A 20,315-nucleotide genomic window follows, 5' to 3' on the forward strand; every position below is an offset into this window, starting at 1 on the left:
CAGATTCCAAGCATGGCGCGAGATGTGTAACCACTATTCGTTCACAGTATCGAGAACAAAGCTTCTATAATCGAGAGAAGGTAAAAGCATGAAATATAGCTGCCGCCATAACCGGCCTCTTCACAAGTAAACTGCGGTGCGTCAAGATAGTTGATTTCTCGCGGATCGCTGAAGTTACGTTGCATCGCCATCCACGGGGTCCTTCTGCGTTGGCGCCAAGGGTTGGAATATAGCTGCGGAAAACTTTCAAATACAATTTCCTCAGCAATGAATGTCTGCCTTTTTAATTGCCTGCCTCAGTAATAAATGCCTGTATGCCTTTTTATTTTTAGTTTTTATTTTTATTTTGCTTGTTGCCCGTGTATCTGTGTTATCTATTATGTATTAATTTTCTGCTTGGATCTGTAAGATGATCTGCAGTATGAAATAAATAAAAATAAATAAAAAATATGCCTCTTGCTGGAGGACAGACGTCAGCATAGCCAGAACGAGTCACAGAATCAATTTTCACTCAAAACAAAAGCTGGTCCGTGTCATCACAGGGGAACACTGAGGCCAATTAACGCTGTCCACTTTTCATTTTAAGTAAAAACTGACCCTATGCGGCTCATTCCGGGTATGTTGAGAACACGCGTTAATTGCTGAGAACACTGCATTTCAAATATTCCTCGGCGCTTACGCCAAACACGTGGCGTCTACATCGAAGAAGACTCCGGTGCAATGACCGCTTCCAAGTGAGTGCCGGTTTAGCCTATAGCGTCCATCAGTGAAAAAAAAAAAAAGCTCTATTGACACACCGCAGTTGAGAAATCGGCCGGTGGTGGCGACACCCGCATTTCTTTTTCTTTTTTTTCTTTTCTAGCTCATAAATGCTCACTTTTCAGTGAAAGTAGCGTACTCGCTTTTAGAGCGTGATAATCTACCGATACAGGCCACCTCTATTTGTCGTCAATGTCGCCTTCATATTTTGGAGACAATTTGCACGTCCGTACCCTCAACGATGTCATTAATTCATAAACGACAGCAATTCATTAAACAACGAAGCAACAACAGCGCGAGCGCGTCATCATCAAGGTGGAGGCACAGTGGGACTCTGTTCATGGGCCCCATGAGTGATACACTTCATTGTCGTTTATTAATGGTCAGCATCACGGGCAATAATATTTTCTACAAACAGCATGGTGCGTTTATTTTTGTCCTGCTAAGAGGAATGAATCAAGCGAAAGAAAATCGCTAATTTAGATTTTCTGAAGTCCTCAGTGCACTACTGATTTTTAATTTTTTTTATTGCATAAGAAATGATATTTCCCCACGTTCATTATTACAGAATTAGCGGCATATAGTTACCTCATCACCGACAACGAAAATGTGATGTCGTTCATCCAAGTTAAAGATGTGGCTGGAAAGCCCTACGGAGGCAAAAATTAACAGCTCATGTCAAATCTGGCCAAAATCTTTTAAGCCCAGTTTTAGCCCAGTAATGTTAAGGGATTGAGAATGTTGGATAAAAATTATCAACGTCCAGTATTTATTTTCTAATGGTCCGTTCAGAGCAGCAATATTAAAAACATACGAAGTATATAAGAGCACCGCAACATAATTAACAACAGCTAATTTTCGTGATTCTTTTTTCTTCAAGGTCGACAAAACTGGGCATAAATATGCAGACCCATGAAGTAAATCAAGACCGCATTTCGAAACCGTTCCATATTTTGCTAATGCAGCGTTACCATCAGCAGCATCTCTGAGAGCTAGAGCTTAGGTCTTGTTTTTATTAATATGTTGGAAAAGACTGCGTCTTCTAGTATTTCAGCAATACTTGACGTCGTGTGAGCAGAAATTAAAATTATTTACATTTTCACGACCAGTATTAAAAGTGATGCGCCGGGCATCACAGGGTTAAACCAAGTACCATAATTTTCAAAAATTGAGAAAAAAAGAGCGCCCAACGTGGGGCTCGAACCCACGACCCTGAGATTAAGAGTCTCATGCTCTACCGACTGAGCTAGCCGGGCGACGTGTCAGTAGGGAGTAAGACGTACTATAGTAGGATACAACTTAAAAAAACAGCAGTTGCTAACACTGGGCCGCGGTCCGCGGGGTCTTGTATTACTCCGCTGGCCAATCCCAACAGTAAACAAAATCAGCTTTTTAATGTTTGACTATATCAGACAATCCATGTATCAGAATTCTAAAGTTCATAATTTTTCTGTTGCGATAAAACTTCTTGTTTAGGTAACAAGAAACGTTTAAGCAGCGGACTACTTCTTCGTCGTGGAGGAATTCTGTGCGCGGAGGCTGAATGTGGGCGGAGCTTCACTGCAGACTTAAGTTGTATCCGACTATAGTGCACATTTGCCTCGACGATCAGGTAGTGATTGTTATGGCTTTCTATTCGCGGTAGACCAAACGGCTCCCGAGCATTTACCTCTCAGGGCATGCACGTTCAGCCCTTGGAGCCCTGCCAAGGGCTACGGGAAGCGGAGATACTGATCAGCAGAGGAGAAAGCAAAAACAAGACTACTAGGAAGCCCAGTAAGGTGGCTGACTGTATACTATCGCGTGCAGCCTCGTCGACGTTGCACGCTACGGTAAGGTTAAGACAACTGACTGGTCGCTCAGGTTTCGCTCGACACACAGAGCAGCGTAGCCGCGTCCAAGTGAGCGCCACAGACGGAGCATGATGGCAGCCGAACTGCATCCTTAAGTCTGCGTGCATTTCACCGATTAATCAGCACTCTGTTTTGCACGGATTAAGAAACAGATAACGAAAGAGAATTCCGCAGCTTCCTGGCATATGACAGGGTTGGGAAACTGCTGCGACAGATAATTTGACAGCGGTTAGCTTCGGCTGAGCAAACTGTTCACCCCGACTCCCTGTCTTCCGCCCCTGCTTTTAACGATGCCCGCATCACCCCGAAAGTCATGCAGAAAGTCATTCGACGGAAACGCAACTACATATGCGTTGATACAGGGTAAGCAGCACCAAGACAGCCGCAGCAGTACGTCACTTGAATACGCTCATGGCAAACGCCCGTGTTCAATACCGGCCAGCGTTTCGATGGAGGCTAAACGCATAAAGCACCACTATATACTGTGCGAGATCAGCGCACGTTGAAGAACACCGGGAGTCTCTCGACTACGGCGTTTCTCACAGCCCATGTGTCACTCTGGGAAGTTAAAGCCCGCAATTTAAGATTTTTAGAAGCTATTTTCTATAATTTTACTTAGCTGGTAACAACGCACTACTGTGTTACCGGCAACGTTTGCGAGTGCGGAAGCCTGTGTTCTATATAAGTTCTTCGTGGCTTCTACATTACTAAAAACTTTGGTGAAGTCGCCTGTAATTATTTCGCAATGATGGGTTGCGCATGGACGCCTCGAGAATTGAAATAAAAAAGGAGACGTAGCATTTCGTGGGTTCCGTAATAATACCAACGTTTGTGGGACGATGGTAGGAATTAGTAAATATCTAGCAGCTCTGCTACACTGAGCGTGCATGTATCTAAAGAAAAGGACACTCCGTTGAGCCGGATTCGAACCAGCGACCTATGGATGTCCGTAGCACGAAACCTCTACAGTCCACCGCTCTACCAACTGAGCTATCGACGGGGACGGAGGTGCAGGTAACTTCTTTTCCTCAAGTGCGCCGTGTGTAGCCCTTGATTCAGAAGGCCGCGTGCCTGACTGTTTACCCTAGAGGGGACAATGGCCCCAGGTGGCCTGAGCTGCAATTTACGCCTCCCCGTGTTCTGCACAACTTTCTTTCGTCGTTCAGCTTTCTCTTAATTCTTAGTTTCTCTAGCCACTTTAATTGGTCCTGCTTTGATATTTTATTCTCTTTGCATCCATTGAACTTATTCATTTAAACATGCCTTTTACACGACCGCAAGAGATACAAACTGATATCTTTAGCTGACCGTTAGTAATAGCCGGTTCCGTGTCAGCGGTACACGTCCCTCCATGACGCACATAACACGGGGCCTTGTCTGTCCCGCCCATTGGCATAGCCACCCTACCCGCGCTGTAGAGAGCAGGTCACATGACACGTGTGGTATGGAGTGACGTGCACTGCTGGGCGGTGCAACGAGGGCGCAAAAGAAGAAGGGCGCGCGAGATGACCAGAATTTTTTTAGCCACAGCGCCAGAGCTATGACCGGTTCGAAATTCTAAAAACTGATAAGGTTATTACTAATGGACAGCCACGAATCTCCATTCGCATTTCCCATGCGGTCATGAAAAACACATGCATATTGAAGGGATACTGACGATCGCGGCAATGCAACTAAAATAAATTGACGAAAAAGAACCACTTAAAGTTCCTTAAGGACCGAACGACAAAATGAAAAACGACAAGAAATCTCCCAGCGCAGAAAGCAAGGGGAGTAAATTGCAACGCAAGCCAGCCTACCCTGGCACTCTGAGTCCTGAATTAATGGCTGCCTACGGCGCACTTGAGGAAACAAATCCGACTCCCGCTTCGTACCCGTCGATAGCCGTATGATGGACAGACATGCCGAGCCACCAAGATCGTCCAAATATGTGTTTCGTGAACAGTGTGCTTTGGTGAGGAGTGTATATGCTGCACGCGAAGAACCTCCAAGCTGGCTGCCGTGTCTAGATGAATGTGTGTGCCTCCCTGAATTTTGATGTTTTGATGGGGATGCAGTGTTGAGTTAGGGCTATGGCGGGCTCCTATTAAGCAGCCCGGTAACTTGAGACGCGAACCTGTCTGATTGAAGTTTTCCTCTTTTCTACGGCAGTTCTTCCATGCAATAAAGAAAAAAAAAAACGTCGTAACTCAGTTGGTAGAGCGGTGGACTGTAGAGGTCTCGTGCTACGGACATCCATAGGTCGCTGGTTCGAATCCGGCTCGACGGAGTCTTTTTTATTTACTTTTCAGTAAGTGCCTACTCGCACAGTGTAGTATAATTCCTGTATTATTACCGCCAGCAACCTGTCGCTAAGTCCCTCCGCGTGCATGGCTTTGTCGCACTGCAACTTGAAAGTCACGCATTCAGCTACTGCTCGTACAAAAGCGCAATTTGCTGGCTTCATAGTGCGCATAGATGGAACCAGCTAAGACGGACGCAGGACAATAAATGGGAGACACACGCACACGGCACCGTAGGGCTTACAACGGATTTATTGCAATGAAGAAAACAACATTATGCTTTTCCTGCGATTGCGCACAGTCCAAACAAGGTGACGGAAATTTATCTGCGATAATAAAAACTGAAAGAGCACTGATGGATGACTTCTTATTCTTTCTGTTTAAAGCCAAAGGCTCAAGAAGAAGAGCCTCGCAGCCTAATTTGTAAAAGCGATGGTAAAGACAAACTACGATTAGTTGACGACTACAGACCTATCATGCTTTCTAAAGTACGTCATAAGATTTTCGGTACTTTAATTTGAAATTACAAGACATATGGCTTGAAGGGCCCATCAATGCGGTCTAACTTTATGTTGCGCGTATAGTTTTTCAATGTTGCTGCGACCTTGCAAAGGCGTTTTATCGAGTGCGCCACTCATTTCTTTGATCTCTTTTAGAGCAGGTCAATCTGGGTTCAGTTCTTTCCCAGGGAGTACGTCTCTGTTATACTACCTGCTCCACACGCTTGATCATTAATGGCTGTCTTTCATCAACCGGTGCCCATTCTGTCTTCGGCGAAACAAGGTTGCCCGTTGTCTCCGCTGCTCTTCGCTTTGTACTACTTAGAGCCGCTGTGTATGAGTACTCTGAATTGTGGTGCCGTTCGAAGTTTTTGTATTTAGGGTAATGAGCTCAAAATATTATTACCTCATGCAGATCATCTCGTGTTTTTCTGTGGTGACAAGAAGTTAGTCGTTTAACGGAGGAGTTCAGCTGTTTCAGATGCACGGATAAATTGTTCTAAATGTTGCGATGGTTCAGACCTGTTGAATATGCAGTTGTACCATGCTGTTGTACCCAAGTACACCATGACGTTCGATTAAAATCCTGTAACCTAACCGGAGTGTGCATTACTGGAAAGAACGCATGCCAACCCTACAGCGCTAAGACCAGATTTCTGTACCTCGTGGTCTCTCGATATTCAGCAGAGCGACGACCTGTAACCTGTTTCTGACCACACTAATATAAAATGTTGCGAAAATTATTCCTTGTGCTAGGAGTGGTTTTCTTTTCGAAGGATTCCTGTTCTCAATCTTTGAGACATTATATCGTGTTCCTGCCTGTCAGCGCTGGTGCCATTGGTTTAGCCCATCTTTATGTGCGACAAATATTGTTTCGCGTTTCATGCTTTTCCGAGACACTTCCTGCACGATAGTTCGTGCGTTCTTGAAAGCTAATTTAATTACTATTTTGCCTTTCCTCATTGCCTCTTCTAATATTTGTGGTCGTTCGTGTTTATGGGTGTCAATCCATGAGGTCCATTTCGATTTTCGTTTCTTACGGGTTCGCTTTGCTCCTGATTTCTTGTTTTCAGTACCGCCGAAACGGTTGTACAGGACGCACATCCTCCGTCAAGAGTATACCGCAAAAGCCTGCTGTGCCCCTTATTATGCACCTTCAGCGACCGTAACCTCTACAGAGAGGAATGGCTTCGCGTCCTCAAGCCTTCCAAGATTTCGACGGCTAGATGTGCTAGGGAGCCCCGCTAAACAGCTTAGAAGCAATACCCTTGGGCTGTATACTTTTGACGAGGACTGTACATAAAATATTACGTAAAAGGCCTTTCTCGCCATCTACAAAGATTTTATTCTATACGCTACACACACAGACATTGCCTGTTGAAACATGGCAAGAGGACAAGAGCATTCTTGTGTCTTGGGTAAAATGCCGCCTCTGTGACGTTCCAGTACCATGGAGCATTACAGCATCGATTGTAAGCACGCAAAAATGACTGGGATGCCCTGCAGCTGCAGTGGACATCGAAGAAGCGAATTAATTTCACTGCTCATGCTGTAGGATGCCTTACCGCACTGGTATTTGTTGATGAACCCCTTGATATGTTCTTTCTTACGGGACCGGCATTGTGAATCTGTTGCATCAATATCATCCCACATTCATCGACTAATGCTACATATCAGGGAAATATATGCCCAGACAGACTCCATACCGAATCGGCAGCCTGTCTTGATGATATGCACAGCCTCGCCTCCACTGTGGTGCTTTGCTGCCTCGGGTGGCCTTGATAGTGATACTACTTCCCAAGTTCGACAGCCTTCTTGCCTGGACGTGTCTTTTTTTTTTTTTTAACCAGATTTAATACTGCTTCCTAAACACTTTGTGAATAGTTCGCGTACATTGAACAATATTTCGCTCTAATAAATGCTATGCTTAAAAAAAAAAGCGACGATGGCCGAGTGGTCTAAGACTTCGACGAACGAAGTTGATCTGCTTGCGCCGGCTGTGATTAGAATCCAGCTTCCAGGAATCCAGGAGAATTCCCAGTGGTGGAGTAAATTTTAAATAAAGGAATAATTACGGACTAACAGCCCTTGTTAGCTTATCTGATACAACGGCCGCCCCAGAGAGGCAGTGGCACCGGGTTCGGCCAACGTATACCAGAACGGATTTTCTTCTTTCTTGCTTCTTGCGGTAGCCCTAAGGCTGCACTTGGGCTGAAATCAGATTCCAAGCATGGCGCGAGATGTGGAACCACTATTCGTTCACAGTATCGAGAACAAAGCTTCTATAAGCGGGAGAAGGTAAAAACATGAAATATAGCTGCCGCCATAACCGGCCTCTTCACAAGTAAACTGCAGTGCGTCAAGATAGTTTATTTCTCGCGGATCGCTGAAGTTACGTTACATCGCTATCCACGGGGTCCTTCTCCGGCGTTGCCGTCAAGGGTTTGAATATAGCTGCGGAAAATTTTCAAACACAATTTCCTCAGCAATATATATGCCTCTTGCTATAGGACAGACGTCAGCACAGCCAGAGCGAGTCACGGAATCAATTTTCACTCAAAACAAAAGCTGGCCCGAGTCACCACAGGGGAACACTGAGGTCAATTAACGCTGTGGCATTCTGGCTAATGAAAAATCAGATGAAGCGGCCCGTACGGGCCATCAACATCGGAGATACATTCGAACCTTTTTCACGAAATCTGATGCGTCCCAAATGGCTAAAAGTTTTGCTTCCCAAGAAACGTATCGGCTTTGGAGTTTGCCGACACATCAGTACCAATTTCTTCACTCAGTCGACCCACATCTTAGATCAAGACTCTCACCCAGAATTTCTCGACATCTGGAAACACTTTATCATCGACTTCGTCTGAATGCTGCATATACAAACGGCTTGCGATACCGTTTTGGACAAATGAACAGTCCGCATTGTGACAACTGTGCCTCGATAGAAACAGTGGAACATATCCTGCTTGAGTGTCCTGCGTATGCTAACGAGCGTGCGTACTATGAACATTGCATGCAGAAGCTCTGCCCAGTGCCGCTAACAATGGACAAAGTTTTAGGTCCCTTAGCCTGCCTTAGGCAACAGAGACTTGCAATGAACTTTCTCTTTACATATTTAAAAGACATTGGACATCTCGATAATCTCTAAATTCACTTGCACGTTACCTTCATGCATTCTTCACGCAGTGAACTTCGTCAGCCCATTTGTCGGACTATGCACTCCATCATTCCATAGGTTACATCAATACTCGCCATTGCATCCTTAGTACCCATTTCATGGCCGCATTTTATCTTCGTTTTTTTTACCTCTTCCACGCTCCTCTCCTTTCTGTCTTCACCTCCAAAATTACCCTCCCTACGCAGAGCAGCATGCCAGCGTAATTTAAACGCCGGCTAAATTCTCTGTATTTCATTAAAGAGTCTCTCTCTCTCTCTCTCCACTTTTCATTTTCAGTAAAAATTGACCCTATGCGGCTCTTTCCGGTTATGTTAAGAAGACGCGTTAATTGCTGAGAACACTGCATGTAAAATATTCCTCGCCGCTTACGCCAAACACGTGGCGTCTACATCGAAAAGGACTCCGGTGCGATGACCGCTTCCAAGTGAGTGGCGGTTCCTATAGCGTCCATCAGTGCCAAAAAAAAAAAGCTGTATTGACACAACGCAGTTGAGAAATCGGCCGGTGGTGGCGACACCCGCATTTCTTTTTCTTTTTTTCTCGCTTATAAAAGCTAATTTTTCAGTGAAAGTAGCGTACTCGCTTTTAGAACGTGATAATGTACCGATACAGGCCACCTCTATTTGTCGTCAATGTCGCCTTCATATTTTGGAGGCACTTTGCACGTCCGTACCCTCAACGATGTCGTTAATTCATAAACGACAGTAATTCATCAAACAACGAAGCAACAACAGCGCGAACGCGCCATCATCAAGGTTGAGGCACAGTGGGACTCTGATGATGGTGATGATGATGTCCTCGGTTCATGGGCCCCATGAGTGATACACTTCATTGTCGTTTATTAATCATCAGCATCACGGGCAATAATATTTTCTACAAACAGCATGGTGCGTTTATTTTTGTCCTGCTAAGAGGAATGAATCAAGTGAAAGAAAATCGCTAATTTAGATTTTGTGAAGTCCCCAGTGCACTATTGATTTTTAACTTTTTTAGTGCATGAGAAATAAAATTTCCCCACGTTCATTATTACAGAATTAGCGGCATATAGTTACCTCATCACCGACAACGAAAATATGATGTCGTTCATCCAAGTTAAAGATGTGGCTGGAAAGCCCTACGGAGGCAAAAATTAACAGCTCATGTCAAATCTGGCCAAAATCTTTTAAGCCCAGTTTTAGCCCAGTAATGTTAAGGGATTGAAAATGTCGCAAAAAGTTATCAACGTCCAGTATTTATTCTCTAATGGTCCGTTCAGAGCAGAAATATTAAAAACTTACAAAGTATATCAGAACACCGCAACATAATTAACAATAGCTAATTTTCGTGATTTTTTTTTCTTCAAGGTCGACAAAACTGGGCATAAATACGCAGACCCATGAAGGAAATCAAGACCGCATTTCGAAACCGTTCCATATTTTGCTAATGCAGCGTTACTATCAGCAGCATCTCTGAGAGCTAGAGCTTAGGTCTTGTTTTTATTAATACCGTATTTTCCGGTGTATAAGACGCGGTTTTTTTTCAAAAACCTTGCTGGTGCGTCCTATACAAGGGTGCGTCTTATATGCGAATTTTCCGTTTTTTTTTTTGCGAGTTGAGAAATTATTTAGGTTCGTGTTCAAGCTTTTTTCACCGAAAAAATATTACTACCAATAACGCGGTTGCAACATGGTTAATACTTGAATACGGGGACCGCCGTGCGCAACATTTTAGGTGAAGTTTATCATGAAACGGCGGGGTTGACCACTTCCGGGATCTTAAATACGAACCGTTTCGGAGGCCCCAAGCAAAGGTAATGTGAAATGCCAAAAGATGGCGACAGTCGCGCTTCTCGCCATTGTCAAGACAAGCCAAGAGAAGCCGATGTTTTTTTTTTTTTTAGTCACCCTTTGCAAGTACGTAGTGCGAAGAGAATGCTTCAGCCGCGTTGCCGTTTCGATAGCGCATCCGAAGATGAAGACTTTGAAGGTTTTATGTGAAAATAAATTGCTATGGACATAAAGAGAGTTCTTTCGCTTTTTTTCTTTTGTGCTGAAACGTGGGCGGGTATGGCATGAGTGTTGCCTTTCCGATCACATAGCGTTGCTTAAGAACTTATCTCACGTACGGTGCTTTTTGCGATGGTCGCATAAGCATGTTTAATTAAGCCTCACTAGCCTAACTGGGTAAATTAGGATGCGTCTTATACACGGGTGCGTCTTATATACCAATTTTTTCAATGACAGCCTGAATATATGGCGGGTGCGTCTTATACAAGGGTGCGTCTTGTACACCGGAAAATACGGTATGTTGGAAAAGACTGCGTCTTCTAGTATTTCTGCAGTACTTGACGTCATGTGAGCAGAAATTAAAATTATTTACATTTTTACGATCTGTAATAAAGGTGATACGACGGGCATCACAGGATTAAACCAAGTACAATAATTATCAAAAATTCAGAAAAGAATGCGCCCAACGTGTGGCTCGAACCCACGACCCTGAGATTAAGAGTATCATGCTCTACCGACTGAGCTAGCCGGGCGACGTGTAACCAGGGAGTAGGACGTACTAGTGCACATTTCCCTCGACGATCAGGTGGTGATTGTTATGATCTTCTATTCGCGGTAGACCAAACGGCTCCCGAGCATTTACCTCTCAGGGCACGCACGTTCAGCACTTGGAGCCCTGCCAACTGCTACGAGAAGCGGAGATACTGATCAGCAGAGGAGAAAGCAAAAACAAGACTACTAGGAAGCCCAGTAAGGTGGCTGACTGTATACTATCGCGTGCAGCCTCGTCGACGTTGCACGCTTCGGTAAGGTTAAGACAACTGACTGGTCGCTCAGGTTTCGCTCGACACACAGAGCAGCGCAGCCGCGTCCAAGTGAGCGCCACAGACGGAGCATGATGTCAGCCGAACTGCATCCTTAAGTCTGCGTGCATTTTACCGATTCATCAGCACTCTGTTTTGCACGGGTTAAGAAACAGATAGCGACAGAGAATTCCGCAGCATCCCGGCATATGACAGGGTTGGGAAACTGCTGCGACAGATAATTTGACAGCGGTGAGCTTCGGTTGAGCAAACTGTTCATTCCGACTCCCTGTCTTCCGCCCCTGCTTTCAACGATGCCCGCATTGCCCCGAAAGTCATGCATGCAGAAAGTCGCGCGACGGAAAAGCAACGACATATGCGTTGATACACGGTAAGCAGCACCAAGACAGCCGCGGCAGTACGTCACTTGAATATACGCTCATCGCAAACGCCTGTGTTCAATACCGGCCAGCGTTTCGTGGCTAAACGCTCAAAGCACCACTATATGCTGTGCGAGATCAGCGCACGTTAAGAACACCAGGGAGTCTCTCCACTACGGCGTTTCTCACAGCCCATGTGTCACTCCGGGAAGTTAAAGCCCACAATTTAAGATTTTTAAAAGCTATTTTCTATAATTTTAGTTAGCTGGTAACAACGCACTACTGTGTTACCGGCAACGTTTGCGAGTGTGGAAGCCTGTGTTCTATATAAGTTCTTCGTGGTTTCTACATTAATAAAAACTTTGGTGAAGTCGCCTGTAATTATTTCGCAACGATAGGTTGCGCATGAACGCCTCGAAAATTGAAATAAAAAAGGAGACGCAGCATTTCGTGGGTTCCATAATAACACCAACGTTTGTAGGACGATGATAAGAATTAGTAAATATCTAGCAGCTCTGCTACACTGAGCGTGTATATATCTAAAAAAAAGAACACTCCGTCGAGTCGGATTCGAACCAGCGACCTATGGATGTCCATAGTGCGAAGCCTCCTACAGTCCACCGCTCTACCAACTGAGCTATTGACGGGGACGGAGGTGCAGGCAACTTCTTTTCCTCAAGTGCGTCGTGTTGTGACTAGAGATGTGAAGGCCTGAAAAAAAAACACTGCAATTTTGGAAAAAAAACGGTTTTTTTTTCGTTTTTTTCAGACGAGGAAAAATGGAAAGAAACGTCGAAAATTTCACATCGTAATTTCAAGGTTTTATGATTGCTTGCTTTTAGTTTAGGTTTTTGTTTCTGCTTTGAAAATCATTACAGCGTGCATCGTTGAATGATTGAAGAGCAGTCGTCATCGCTGGTGCCACGTAGTGCTTTTAAAACGTTCGAGCTGCGAGTACGCGGGTTGAAGGCCGGGTCACATATAAGATCCGCTTGACTTAAAAACACTAATACTTGAACTCACGGCTGATGTAGAACAAAATGGCTGCAAATTCTACAGCGCTACACAAATGGCATAAATAACATAGGCTGCTGTGCACGTAAGCGGTTTTAGCCAAATACAAGCCTAGCTTCTCGATTTCCAACGTAGCAGAGTACAGGACATCCGCAGGAATTTGGTCCATGACAGGCGTCTTCAGCGAAGCACGTGGCCCCATCTGCCTGGTGGCAAGGCCTTTGCACCAACCAGCCGCTAACTCCTCTACCTTGCCGACTGCTGCAAATACCACCATCATACGCCAGCTGCGAACGAAACTGGCCACATTTCGGAAACCTCCATACAAGGATTCGACGCAGGCTTTCAGGGGAACGCGTTCGAAAGCTTGTGTATGTGCAGTCCAACATATCTGTGGACACAGCTTCAATCCATGCTGCTGCGCGTAGTGCCGCATCCAGCGACACTGACTCTGAGTCCGATATGGAGTGACTTATAGATCAGTTTTCATGTTCCCTTTCTCGGTGCAATAGAACGAAAAGTTCGTTCCACAAATATGATATTTATATCTCCATATTCGCCTCAAGTGTAAATCATTATTTATCTTCTCGGTGCAATATAACAAGAAGTTCGTTTCACAATATGACATCTATAACGGCATATTCGACTGAACTTCGAAGCATTATTATTGATCGTTGTGCTGTTGCAACTAAATCTTTTTTTGTCACGTTTTGCAAAATTTCCAATTTTTCATGAAAAAAACCCTGAATAAAACGGTTTTTTTCATGCCATCCAAAATTTCTTGAAATTTTACATCTCTAGTTGTGACGCACAGGAAAGCTCGAACCCGGGCTCCATTTGGTAGCGTGTTGAGTCGTCGGGCTGAGGAAAGTCTGAAGCTTCGAAGATTGGGGAAATACGAAAACAAGCAGGTTTAATGGCAAGAAACTAAGACACTTATTTACATAAATTTATAAAAGAAGAGCAAGGAATCAAAAATTAAGAGTTCATGACGTCGATCGACTGGATGAGCCTTTTTCCCAGGGCCCAGAGCGTTCGTGCTCACTTTGGGCGCAGGTTAAATAGCCCAAGGCTCTGCCCTTTCACCAGGCGGCAATTCATCGTGACACAAAAGATCGGCACCACACGTCACAGCCAACGAAGACACCTGTTGAGAGCCCACACGTGGGAACTGGCGAGGAGGAGCGTAAGTCTACATCTCTGTCGCACTGCGAGGCAACCATACTGTTGTCAGCTCGCGTCCATCGAACACAGGTGTGGCCTGATGACGTCGCAGCCGCAGCTGCGCCGGCTTCCTCTGATTCGTTCCGGTTTTTTTTTTTTTCAGACGAGGGGCAACCTTTCTTCCCCTGTCGTCGGTTGCTTCTCGAAGATCGTTGGCACCGAGCCGAGCGTGGGAAGAGCATCCATCGACCATTTCCCAGCTGGTCATTCTTTTTGGTGGGGTCTTCTTGGGGGTCAACGACCTTTCGAAATATCCGCTGTTGAATCCACCACCGTTTCATCGCGGGTCTCAAGATGGGTCGTAACAGCTACCTCCCCCGCCAGACGAGTCTCGGCGGTGTAGTGCCGGAGCTCCCATTTCGTTGGCTGGCCTCTCTGGAAACAAGCGCTGCGCGCCCGCCGTCGCTCAAAGCAGGCCCAGACTCTCTCGGACATGTCGCGACGTGCAGCGTGACTCACCCCGCCAGGCCGGCGCCGACACGGACCCTTCCTCCTCCCCTCCTCTCCGTCGGTGCGGGCTCCTCCGTCGCGTCGACGGCCGGCGCCTCTCGACCATTGGTCTAATTTGAACGGTGGCCAGTGCTATGACCTGATTGGAGGATTTGAACGGCTGGCTGCCGTAACCGTTACCAGCGGCTTTAAAAGCGGAGCCGCGCTGAGCCCGCGCAGCAGACGGGCAGGAGAAGAGCCATCACGCTGGAGCTACGCTCGCCGCCGGGGCCGCTCTTCTTCTTTGTGCTAGCCCGTGGTGCTCTTGGCCCTTGTATCATGTAAAAGCCCTTGTACATACTGTACATAAAGTTCATTTGACTCACGGTCGCCTCGACCGTTTCCTGGCTCGGATGCCCAGTCCCAACAGTGGTGGCAGAAGTGGGATGCCATAGTCCCAACAGCGGGTAGCAGTAATCGCTGCTGCACGAAGAGACGACTTGGGCTAATTGACAACTTGCAGAATAACGAGCGCCCTCTACAATTTTCCAACCGAAAACTCTCGTTCGCAGACGGCAATCTCGCATTCTTGTTCGAAAAGGGAGAGGGGAGGCCACCATCTCTATGAGAGGGAAGTTGTTGAAAGGACACAATAGACCAGGGGCGCGAAAGCGAGGCGCGGGTCGAGACAGGTGCTCGTCAACGGAATGCCTCATTGTAACCTTTCGACAACAACCCTTTACGCTGTATCTCGAAAGCAGGTGGTGACCAGCGGGGCTTCAGGTCCACAGATTTGGGGGACAGGCCCGCATATCTTTTCCAAGAAGGATACAGTGGAGGGCTGCTGACAAACCTCCCCTCACGCTAAACCCCTCAGGCAGCAGGGCAGGAAGCGAAAACGTGCCTGTGCACGAGAGTTTTTGGTTGGAAAATATCTTCCTGTAAGTCAGCTTTCCTGCAATTTTGCAAATTGTCCAATGGACAACTTGCAAAATTGCAGGAAAGCTGACAGTATGCCAGAAGTATGCCAGAAGCCCTCTGCCGCTCGCAACGTGGTAATCTATTTGCCACCCAGACTTCGCGCACTTTTACGTGGGAAGCTCCCAGACACCCTTAGAGCGTGTGGGGGTAGCGGTCTCGGACTCTAAGGAGATGCCCTCGACTCAGCGTGGCAAACTCAGCGGAGACCAGCCACCAAGTGACAAGAGGTTTTTGGGCGTTCGGCGCCCAGCTTTCGCTGGTCGCAAGCCAGAGAATGGGTCGGAGCCAAAGGTTTACAAAACAAAACAAAGTTTATACAGCAAAGAGACGATACAGAGGATTTCACAATCACTAGTACGAACACATACAAGGTGATTAATAGAACAATGCAACTCGCGCAAAGTTAAACTCGAGAGAGAATACAAGACAAAGGCAATATTGCACCTAAGTGCACTAACACACGAGAGAGAGGTAAACAAACAAAACACAATTTGTTCACCGGGCACTGCGGCAGTCCGACGACCAGAGTTCCACGACGCTGCTGTCCCGCAGAATGGCGAACGTTGCCTCGTTGGTCCGATGCTGGCCGAGTGGTGTTTTCCCGGGAGTCGAACGGGCGCGCTTCGATGAAGCTTAAACGGCAGTCCGGACTGACTGATAGCGGTCAACGCCTTCTTTTATAGGTTCGCTTCCACGTCTGTTTGTTCTACGCGCCAGTGTAGGCGCGCACATACACGCAGCATTGGCAGTGCTGTCTCCCTTCCCTCTTCTCACTGGCCGCGCGTCCCCATTGGTCAGAGGTCGGGGGTCGCATCTCGAAGTTTCGAGCGTATTCTGGCGGGGCGCCATCGTGGCGGCGTCGCCGACGTCCGAGTGCAGAGGAGGGGGACATGTCTTAGCGCACGCAAGGCTACCCCCTCTTCCCCCGGTTAACAGTAGAACCGACTCGCCTGTTCGAGAGAAATCTTCGGCGTGGATGACTCATTTCTTCGGCGCACGGCGTGGCGGTGAGCGGTGGTGGAGGGGAGAGAGAGGCACGCGCTCGGCGGGGGCTTTCCCTCTCTCCCGTTGGGCTCGCGCCGGCGAGAGGCCGCGCGCGCGGCGGTTTTTCTTTGTTTCTAAAATGCGCCGAATTTTGTGACACTGCCCCTTCCTTTAAGAATATTGTGTAACAGTATTCACAAAACACAAAATTCGCGCGCACATGCATGCGCTCACAAAGTCAGTGGCGAATGCCAAAATACATACATCAATACCTTGATGCTTTCACATACATAACACAGTTCAATAGACATATTGCGCTCCAAAACACGCCGCATTTCGGCGGTACAATTCGCGCGCACATGCATGCGCTCACAAACTACATGTGAAAATACATATACCACTACCATGATGTTTTCACATACACAACATAGTGCAATGTTCACAATGCACATAAATACACGCCGCGGTTGGGCAGTACATTAACACAAGGCTACAAACATGGAGCACGCAAATACAAGGTACACTTTCGCCTATACTTCCAAGTTTGGACTACACAGCGGGCTCGGAACAGGATTGTTTCGTTCAAGCTTCCGGCCGCACTTTTAATTCTCTTACGCACGCGACTCTGTTTTTTTCTTCCTGTCTCGCGTTCTGGTCTTCTTCCGCCTCTTGCTGAGGCTTCTCTTCCGTACGCGGTTTTGGCCCCGCTTCCTACTCGTACTCCTGTCTGGTTCTGCGGCCAGACTTCGAGCCCTTCTTTTCCTGTGGCCAGCGCGTCTGTTGCGAGCAAATTTAACGCCAGTTCGCTTACGACGGCTGCGCTTCAGGTGTTTGCTCTGTTTTCCGTGTGCGCTCTTCTGTTTCCGTTTGCGCCTCCACACTGAGTCCTTGCTGTAGGCTGGGCTCGTTCCTCTGAGCTTCTTTCTGACTTTGCTGCGATGTTCGGGCAGGTCGCTTGCATTCGGCTCGGCTGTCTTCAGCTTAGTTTTCTTCCGATCCATTTTCTTCCTGAATTTTTTCCAGGGTTCCTGCAGTTCGATTCCACCTGTTTCGGCGGTGCTCGAGTAACTTCTCTTCCTTTTTACTTTCTTCCAAATTCTCCCTTTGGTCAAGCCCGGTTCACTGTCAATTGTGTCTTCCGAGTTGTTCTCTCGTGATGAAGCCATTGTTTCAGCCGTTTTTTGTTCTTCACTGACTGAACTTTGTCTTCGGTCCAATGTTTTCTTCTTTTTCTTCTTTCTGACTCTTGCTTGAGCGCAGTGCTCTGAGCATGGCTCAGGAGTCAATGGAAAATTATTCTCCTCACTTTTCAATTCTGCTTTCTCTGATTCTTTCCTGAGTTCGTCAATTTCAGTGCAGTGGTGCTCGATTCCCTGTGCTGCACATTCTCCTTCCTCAGAGGCACAAATTTCCTCGCCTTCTTCATCGGGAAGGCGCTCCTCGCTGCTCGAGGGTTCACTCGGAACTGTTTCCGGGTCTTCACTGAGTGCGCTCTCCTCCGTTATTACAACGTCTGAGCTTTCACACTCAGTGTCCCTTAAACACTCTTCCTCGTGGTCTGCACTGCAAGACTCCGACGCGTTCCACTCGGAATTCTGGACGGAGGTCAGAACTGCTGCATCGTCGTCATCAGGCGACTTCCTTAGGGTGCCCTCTGTCTGTAGCGTCAGGTTAGCCTTCTCCTCAGTGCCTACTGCCTCAGCAGTAGCTACACCTTCAACTTCCTGAGGAAGGGACACTCTTGTCTGTTCTTCACTCTCTGTGGTTTTAGTTGCAGGAACAGGCTGTTCCACAACCTCACTCTCGCTAGTGGAGCTAGTTACAACCTCGTCCGTGGTTGTCATCAAATTAGACTCGTTAGTCTTCCACCCGGCCTCTCCGGGGTTAAGCTCCACTGGATCCCCGACGTTCCTCGAACGCCGCATTTCAGCAAGCTTCCTCTGAAGGATTGCCATCTCTCTTTCAAACACCCCTTTCGCCTTCTTCACGTTTCCTTTGCCTCTCTTTCTCTCTCTCTTCTCGAGCTCTTTCTCTTTCCTGGTCCACCCATTCTCGCAGTTCGGCTCCGGTCATCCCCATCTGGAGGCCGACCTCTATTAGCTCCTTTAGCTCCTTAAAGCTCATATTTGGAGACCGAACTCTACATTCAAGGCAATGAATACCTCTACACGGTGAACCTCATTAACCGCTTCGGCGCGGCACCTCACAATATCGCTCTGCTGCTAACACTCGTTTACGATTCGTAAACTCCTTCCGATTCTTTCTCCGTTCTCTGTGCTTGCAAACACCAAACGTCCTGTCGCGGACGCCAGAATATATTGTCACCCACACTTCGCGCACTTTTAGTGGGAAGCTCCCAGACACCCTAAGAGCGTGTGGGGGTAGCGGTCTCGGACTATAAGGAGATGCCCTCGACTCAGCGTGGCAAACTCAGCGGAGACCAGCCACCAAGTGACAAGAGGTTTTTGGGCGTTCGGTGCCCAGCTTTCACTGGTCGCAAGCCAGTGAATGGGTCGGAGCCAAAGGTTTACAAAACAAAACAAAGTTTATACAGCAAAGAGACGATACAGAGGATTTCACAATCACTAGTACGAACACATACAAGGTGATTAATAGAACAATGCAACTCGCGCAAAGTTAAACTCGAGAGAGAATACAAGAAAAAGGCAATATTGCACCTAAGTGCACTAACACACGAGAGAGAGGTAAACAAACAAAACACAATTTGTTCACCGGGCACTGCGGCAATCCGACGACCAGAGTTCCACGACGCTGCCGTCCCGCAGACTGGCGAACGTTGCCTCGTTGGTCCGATGCTGGCCGAGTGGTGTTTTCCCGGGAGTCGAACGGGCGCGCTTCGATGAAGCTTAAACGGCGGTCCGGACTGACTGATAGCGGTCAACGCCTTCTTTTATAGGTTCGCTTCCACGTCTGTTTGTTCTACGCGCCAGAGTAGGCGCGCACATACACGCAGCATTGGCAGTGCTGTCTCCCTTCCCTCTTCTCACTGGCCGCGCGTCCCCATTGGTCAGAGGTCGGGGGTCGCATCTCGAAGTTTCGAGCGTATTCTGGCGTGGCGCCATCGTGACGGCGTCGCCAACGTCCGAGTGCAGAGGAGGGGGACATGTCTTAGCGCACGCAAGGCTTCCCCCTCTTCCCCCGGTTAACAGTAGAACCGACTCGCCTGTTCGAGAGAAATCTTCGGCGTGGATGACTCATTTCTTCGGCGCACGGCGTGGCGGTGAGCGGTGGTGGAGGGGAGGGAGAGGCACGCGCTCGGCGGGGGCTTTCCCTCTCTCCCGTTAGGCTCGTGCCGGCGAGACGCCGCGCGCGCGGCGGTTTTTCTTTGTTTGTTTCTAAAATGCGCCGAATTTTGTGACACTATTACGTCGGCCAATTCTTTCAGGCGTCTCTGGAACTTCAACCACATGCTCAAGCAAGCACTCAACTTCCCTCCGAGCAAACCAGTTCCAAAAGAGGGAGCTACAATCTGGTTAAATAGCCGTTGAGAAAAGCCCACACTGCAACTTCTCAGGACCCACGTAAGCTAAGAAAACCAAACCTGCTACGATACACATTCACACTCAAAAACGCTCGAAAAAAAAAAACTGAGTAGCAATATTGGTTACATGAAGTGCACCCCGGACTGCTTAGAAAGAACGGCTAAGTGCGTCCGCGTTTCCATTTAATTTGCCCTTCTTGTACCTTATCTCAAAATGATACTGCTGCAGAATCAGGCTCCACCTCAGAAGGCGACTGTTCTTTGATGTCGAACTTTGCAGCCACGAAAGGGGGCAATGGTCTGTCTCTACGACGAATTTGAAGCCTCCGAGGTAGCATTGTAATTTCTGAACAGCCCAAACAATGCAAGCGCACTCTTTTTCCGACGCGCAGTACGCCATCTCTCGAGAGCTGAGTTTTCGGCTTAGGTAGAGCACGG

At 47.4% G+C, this 20,315-nt stretch overlaps 3 non-coding genes across 3 annotated transcripts; all 3 read right to left on the bottom strand.

The window, feature by feature from the left end:
- Nucleotides 1-1,942: 1,942 nt before the first annotated feature.
- On the bottom strand, nt 1,943-2,015 carry TRNAK-CUU (transfer RNA lysine (anticodon CUU)). The gene has a single exon. It is a non-coding gene; the product is annotated as a tRNA-Lys (tRNA).
- A 1,506-nt stretch (nt 2,016-3,521) lies between these two features.
- TRNAY-GUA (transfer RNA tyrosine (anticodon GUA)) lies at nt 3,522-3,612 on the bottom strand. Its single transcript is given in 2 exon segments — nt 3,522-3,557; nt 3,576-3,612. It is a non-coding gene; the product is annotated as a tRNA-Tyr (tRNA).
- An 8,686-nt stretch (nt 3,613-12,298) lies between these two features.
- Nucleotides 12,299-12,390, bottom strand: TRNAY-GUA (transfer RNA tyrosine (anticodon GUA)). Its single transcript is given in 2 exon segments — nt 12,299-12,334; nt 12,354-12,390. It is a non-coding gene; the product is annotated as a tRNA-Tyr (tRNA).
- Between the last annotated feature and the right edge of the window lie 7,925 nt (nt 12,391-20,315).

This window comes from Amblyomma mixtum, chromosome 2 (assembly GCF_055824585.1).
Source record: "Amblyomma mixtum isolate Tamu chromosome 2, ASM5582458v1, whole genome shotgun sequence".
NCBI classification, from domain to species: domain Eukaryota; kingdom Metazoa; phylum Arthropoda; class Arachnida; order Ixodida; family Ixodidae; genus Amblyomma; species Amblyomma mixtum.